Source organism: Pteropus medius, unplaced genomic scaffold (genome assembly GCF_902729225.1).
Source record: "Pteropus medius unplaced genomic scaffold, Ma_sr-lr_union100, whole genome shotgun sequence".
Classification (NCBI taxonomy): domain Eukaryota; kingdom Metazoa; phylum Chordata; class Mammalia; order Chiroptera; family Pteropodidae; genus Pteropus; species Pteropus medius.
The window spans coordinates 15683555-15689266 of record NW_024349225.1 but is presented as its reverse complement, the minus strand read 5'-3'; the positions used below and the strand labels follow the sequence as shown (position 1 = coordinate 15689266).

General features: G+C 53.0%; 1 protein-coding gene across 8 annotated transcripts in view; it reads right to left on the bottom strand.

Annotated features, from left to right (window-relative positions):
• The window catches only part of RXRG (retinoid X receptor gamma), a 121671-nt gene that overhangs the window by 45238 nt on the left and 70721 nt on the right, over positions 1–5712 (bottom strand). For 7 of the 8 annotated variants that reach the window (XM_039881574.1, XM_039881577.1, XM_039881571.1 and 4 more), the window contains one exon: positions 2221–2334. The gene's annotated coding sequence lies outside the window, so the exon portion shown is untranslated. Of the gene's footprint in view, positions 1–2220; positions 2335–3245; positions 3389–5712 lie in introns of those variants that run through there. The other variant, XM_039881573.1, reaches the window with a different exon arrangement.

Here is a 5712-nt window from a genome sequence, read left to right as displayed (position 1 = left end):
GTGTTTGTAATGTAAATTCGATCATATCACTCACAAGCTTGAAACCCTTTAACGATTTATCGATTTATCACTGAGCTGAGAGATAACCTCTTTCACCATAACTTGAGGTTCAAGGTCCCCGCGACCCGGCCTCTGGCTACTTCTTCACCCTGGACTCACGCGCTCCTGCCCCTGACCGCTGCGTCGCACGCGCTCCTGCCCCTGACCGCTGCGTCGCACGCGCTCCTGCCCCTGACCGCTGCGTCGCACGCGCTCCTGCCCCTGACCGCTGCGTCACAGATGCGTAGGTCTCGCTTCAGCGCCGACACGCGCCACAGTCTTTCCTGCCCTGGCCTTTAAACGTGCTATTCGCTCCGCTTGGGGGGCTCTTAAACCCAGTCTGCCAGACAACTCCACCCATACGTCAAGACCCAGTGTGCATGTCACCTCCTTTGCTAAGAAAAGCCCTCCCCCAAACTCCAAACTAAATCTGGTCTCCCAGCTTTCTTCCCTCATAAAACCCTGCTATTTCTCATCACATCTTATCAAAATTTTATAATTGCTATCCCATCACGTGGGACGTTAGCTTTCCTAAGATTATAGCTGGCATGAAGGCAAGCGCTTTGTCTACAGCTTTATTGTCTTCCATTTAGGAAAGACACCCGGTGAGCAAAGGGGGCTCCACACGTACGAAGGGAATTTGTGCTGGCCTCGGAAATTAATAAACTTTCCCTTTGGTTCGAAAAACATACGTGGACTTCCAAGGATCGCTAGGTTTGAGAAAAATCGGTATCTCAAAAGAATCTAGATAAATACATAAAACGCTGACCCCAGAGAAAACGAGATAGAAGAAAACTTTAAAATGATTCTAATTGATGTGCTCAGAGAGATTTGGGGAGATACTGCATCCATAAAACAAAAACAGTCGCTATAAAAACAAAACTCAGGAAAAAGAAAGAGTTGTTAAAAATTAAAGATACGATCGCTAAAGGGCAAAGGTCAATAGAGCGACTCACAGACAAATTCAAAGAAACCCTCCAGACCATAGATAAAAAAGACAAAGAGACGGACTATTTCACAAGCTAAGAGATTTAGATCAATTCGGTAAGTGGACCCTCCATTTAATGAGTTCCAGAAAATAAACATGGAGAAAATAATAAAAGAAATGGCGGCGGGGGGAGGACTAAAATAAGAGCTTACAAAAATATAAGCCAGATCCACCACCTAAATATGGCCTAACGTTTAAAAACAACACAAAAAAAAACCTAAAAGTTTAGGAAAAAACAAAACCGGTTACCTATAAAGCAACGCGTATCAGATTGTCACCACGAAAACTGCGTGCTGGAGGTCCAAGCAGAGAGGAAAAAATCTTCTTAAACGGACAACGCGAGCCAGACCGCTCAGGGGTAGGGGAGGGAAGATTCGGAGACATGCAAAGACTCAGAAATTCGACCTTCAACACGCCCTTCTGTAAGGATCATTTGAAAGCATGCTCCAGCCGAGCGAAACAGAAATCCGAGAGAGAGGAGAAAATGGGACTCAGAATAGCGGAAGTCAGGGGCATGGAAGTTACCAGAAGCGAAATGAAGCGAAATCCTAGAGCGGCTGCTCTCCGGGGGGCCTGGAAACCGAAAGGAACCCAGCCCATTAGAAACGGGCTCAGAGGCCTTTGACAAGCAGAGTTAAGGAAATGTCCTGTTAACGAACCGTTGGAATTAGAAGCTGGACAATCTAATTCGTAAGGTAAAAGAACCTTACGAATTAAGGTAAAAGAATGAGAAGAAATGAACGTAGTTAGGAATACCGGGAAAAAAAAAAAATTAGCGAAGAACTGTATAAAAAAGTCCCAGTCCAAATATGCGGAAACGAAAACGCGCCACGATTCTGAGCCTGGGCAGGATGTACGAAAACACGTGGCATTGAGTCTGGGAGCATCCACCTCGGAATGGAGGAGTTTCAACTACAGATGTTAAATTTTTTAAGAGTTTATTTGTGTAAACGTGGGTTCAAGTCAGGCCGCACGGAACCGAACGTGGTTGGGGGGCCTGGCAGGCAGGAACTGGGGGGAGGGGAGGGGAGCGGGAGGGGAGCAGGGAGCGGGAGGGGGAGGGGAGGCTTTTATAAAGCAGACTCGGAAGCAAAGCAAGGAAACGGTCTGATTGGCTAAAGCTCAGCGGTCGCCTCGTTGGCTTTGTGATTGTCCGTCCTTAAATCTCACCTCTCAGAGGCAAGTGCACTTACAGGAGCCGACTCTGGCTTGGGTTTCAGTTCGCTTGTCCACGCCTTAGAGCCTCGTTTAGTCGCTTTGACAACAGGATCGCCTCTTTTCCATGGGTCCGATTACATCATGAGGTTCTGCCGAGAATAAGAATAACATAATCATGACGTAAATACTCATTGATCTTCAAGCTCCGAAATCGGCGGATGAACAGAACGCAGAGGATCTCGTGGTAGTTACAGAACAGAAAGCCGACATTTTAAACCCCCAGCCCACAGGCGACAGACCAGCCACCAGCAGTTGGAACGCAGAGGGCAGAGAGTTCCTCATCTTACAGGGCAGAATCGGGAAAAACTGTCTGAGGTTGAGATAGCGAGGGATGCGATCTTTTTAAAATGTAAACTTAAGTCTATTATTTAAAATTGCATACGCGAAGAATACAGAAAAGGAAAACTGGGAGGAAGCGTGCAGTTGCTGCAAACGAGTTATATCCACTCTTCCTCCTCTACAGTGAGAAGTCAGTAAACACTACTGAAAGTGGAAAATCCAAAAAAAAGGCAAAAAAGCAGTGCGAGAGAGTGACAGTTTGGAAATAACCACCAGAGGAACTAGAAACAGAAATGACTAAGCGGGGCACGGGGAGGGAGGGGGAAGAGACCGTCCCCCTCGTCCTTCTATATTGCTCTGTCGCCCTAGGATTGATTACTCTACGCATACATTACTTTAGTTAATTAGTGAGTGAAGATCGTGCGGACTAAGTAAACAGAACCTCTGGGCTAGGGGTGTCCACCGCAAGGCTCGGAGGGGAGGTGCTTTGAACAGGCCAGTCTTGTAAGGAACGCGTGAACTCTGGGGCACTGCCCACAGGTGCGCCCCCTCTCGCATGCTGCAGACTGGAGATGCTGGCCAGCACTGCAGGAGAACAAGGCGTTAAGGGTTTCAGCTGGCCAGAGCCACGGAGGAAGGGACCATTTAAAGCGTGATGGGCGGGGTGTGGGCCATGTGACTTATTGGTCAAAACTGTAGGCTCTGGAACAACGGGCCTTACCTGGACTGTCACTTCCCAGCCATGTGACCTCAGGCAAGTGATGGCAACAATTACTCCCATTCCTTAGGGTTTCGTGTGACTCCAAGGAGCTCATTTGCGTTAAGGTGAATGTCAGCTGTTATTCCAGAGAAGCAGATTCCAGCCTAAGGGAGTGCCTGAGGTCAATGGCGAATGTTCTGGAGGTCCGCTAGGTGACATCTCTCCCTCACTTCTGGAGGGACAACCTGACCCTCGCCTGGGGAAACAGAACGCCAGTTTGGGGAACGACTAACTAAGTGATGCCGATCCCGTTAAGAAAAGCGAACATTTATTGAGCTGCTTGCCCCGTGCCAGGAACTGTGCAAAACACACGCCATCTTCGTCCACCTTCGCCACCACCAGGTGAGACGGACTTTTTTATTTGTTTTTTTTTTAATTGTGGTAAAACATACACAATAAAATTTTTCACCTTAACCATCTTTAAGCGTATACAGTCCAACCTCCACCGCTCTGTGCATCTGCAAACCTGAAGCTCCAGCAGCAAATAAGGGATCTACTGCTTGCATTTCGCGGAGGAGGAAACTCGGCATTTACGCCGAACTGTGTGAAAATCTGCTCTTCGGCCACGTGTTCACCTACGAACAAACGGCGGTTTGGAAACAGTCCATTTAAGAGGTCGGCAGCCCAAGCCAGGCCCCAGACGAGCCAGGTCGGAAGGCCGACTGCGAAGGCCCGATGAGGTCCCTGCTCAGGGGACAGGGGAGAGAGGGGCCCGGGGCGATGCACTGAGCCACACGGAGCAGACGGGCCCCTGGCAACACAGGGAACTGACTCGGACTTTTTCGTGTCGTCAGAAAGGGGCAGAAGAATCATCCTCGGTTGTCCTCGGGCAGAGCTACAGGGGTGAATCCAGGTTGGTAGACCTGACGCGGATTCGATTTGGGGGTTCGCCTTTTTCAAAGAACAGAAATGTACAAACGCAGTAGCTTCCATTTTTCCTCTTCAGACTCACCTCTTCACGTGACTTTTTAGATCCTTGAGCCCAGGGGTCCCCTTCTCGGCCTCGCGGGTGGACTTCCGGGGGCATGAGATGCATCGGGGGGCAGAGAGCCGACGGGGGCAGAGGCGGCACACCCGTCGGAGTCACGGGGAGCGTGCACGCGTCGCTCTGAGGCAGAGACAGGAGCAAAGTCGCCGCATCCCGTGGCCCCTGTCCTCCTACGGCTGGGGCCTCTCAGGAACATCCCACGCGCACCTCCCTCCCTCGGAGCAACGGCCCCTGGGGCGGTCCCCTACCCCTCGGTGAGGTCAGTGGTTAGTGCTGCTTTTCCACCGAATCCCTCCTTACCCGCCCGGCCTCGCCCGTCACCCCTCAGCCGGCTCTGCACGCAAACGCCCCGCACAGACTCAGCCTCCCCCGTCACGCTCAGAAAATCCTGTAGGTGGAAAGGAATTTAATCGGCAATAATAAGGCTTCTATTTTTAGAGCTTCTGCCTTCTAAGCAACCGCGGCACGCCATAGCTGGGACAGGACCCGCGGGAGGGTTGAAAGGGTCTCCGAAAGGTCTTCGAGGAGAGTCCCCTGGAGCCCGCCTGGGAGAGGCGCTGGCATCGCACGCGGCTCCGGGTCTGGAGTCCCAGCCTCCAGGGCCTCTCCCCACCCCCACCCGCTGCCTCTCTCTTTGGGGTGGTTGCGCCCGACTCCGAAAGGTCCCCCAGCCACCAGCCTTCGCCCAGCCAAACTCCAGGCCACCAACATGGTGATCTTCCTGACACCCAGCCCCGATCACACTTGGAAGGCGAGGCTCGCTGTGCCAAGTGTTATGGCAAGACCGTGGGGATGAGGTTAGAGCAAGTGCCACAGGCAGGACTCGGAAGATCACAGGACGTCACCAACATGAGTGGGGAGGTGTCGGGAAGAGGGTACAGCCAGTGCAAAGGGGGTCACAGCGCGTGGATGTCTGGGGCCTGGTAAGTCCCAAGGAGCAGCCTGAGTGAGGAGCCAGGCAGAGAGGGGCCACCAGAGAGGAGGGCGGAAGGCGGGTTGGGGACAGACTGGGGGCCAGCGCCTTCCTGGCGGCAGGCGGGTCGCTGGGCGCCAGGAGCCATAGCGGAGGGCTTGGGCAGAGTCACGTCGGAAGGCCCCGATTCCAGGCTGAGCTCGCGCAAACAGCAGAGGGGTGGCGGGATGCCCGCCCCCTCAGTGGGCTCGCCCACTCGGCCGCCGCACCCCACCCGCACCCCGCAGACCCCTCCAGGGCTGGGGCTGGGGCAGCGCGGACGGCGGTGGACGGCGGTGGACGGCAGGCACCCATCAAGTTTCCAAGCCCTTCCTCGGAGGATGGGCTCTCTGACCACATGCTTTTCCGTGACATCACTGTCAGTGACCTCTGGGGGCCAGCAGGGTGGAGTCCGAGAGGACGGGTACAGGCCACGATTCTTCGGTGGTCACAAAGGTTGGGATTGTGAGCCGCTGGAGCTGGAGAGC